Source organism: Cebidichthys violaceus, unplaced genomic scaffold (genome assembly GCF_023349555.1).
Source record: "Cebidichthys violaceus isolate CVI_PGR_0920_01 unplaced genomic scaffold, fCebVio1.0.p SCAF_12, whole genome shotgun sequence".
In the NCBI taxonomy this organism is placed as follows: Eukaryota; Metazoa; Chordata; class Actinopteri; order Perciformes; family Stichaeidae; genus Cebidichthys; species Cebidichthys violaceus.
The window spans coordinates 13,986,035-13,986,814 of NW_027176285.1; positions in this window are offsets into that span (position 1 = coordinate 13,986,035).

The window sequence follows — 780 nt, forward strand, 5'->3', positions numbered from 1 at the left end:
TTTTGTGACTATAACCAAGCCTCGTTCGGAAATCACATTTTGCATCCACGTTGTCGAAATCAGTTAAATATAAAATATATAAAATCAGATAACGCTAAGCTACTCTAGATAACACTGGCACTCCTCTCGGCAACTCTCACTCACGCTTCCACCGCTGTCATCAGCCAATAAGTCACATGACACAATAACAGACCGGATCAAGAGAAAGGTCAAGAAAAAACGCTTTATTTCTCTGTGGTGTTCCTTCCATAATGTTTTCAGACAGCTATAATAACAATGTCAGCCTGTCAGTGGTAAAAAAAACAAGCCCTTTTAGGCTGAGAAATTGCACCGAGCGATTACTTTGCAACGTCTGCAGCGTCCTCGCTCAATACTGGACCAGTTACAAAAAAAAAAATGGTTGCAGTCAAGTTGACAGAAAAATAGGGTCTCAGTTGAAAAGTACCAAAGTGACCCTTTAAAAAGCATGCGCTCCACTTTGTGGTGCGCTCGAAAACAACTTCAGACTCGACTTGATGATCAAAAGGTTAAAGGAATAGTTGAGTGTTTTGGGAAACGTGCATTCGCTTTCTTACTGCGAGTTAGAAAATCGGTGCCACTTTTATACACGAGAGTGGTAAAGGTCTTCTCATCGAACTCTCAGCAAGAAAGAATATAATTATGTTTGAGAAGAATAGCCTCTCTCGGACTGCGTCTTGTTAAATGCTTAATTGATAGCTGATTATTTAATGCAGTGGTCTCGTTGAGGTTTTGATACTGACCCTCTTTTTCACAGGAACG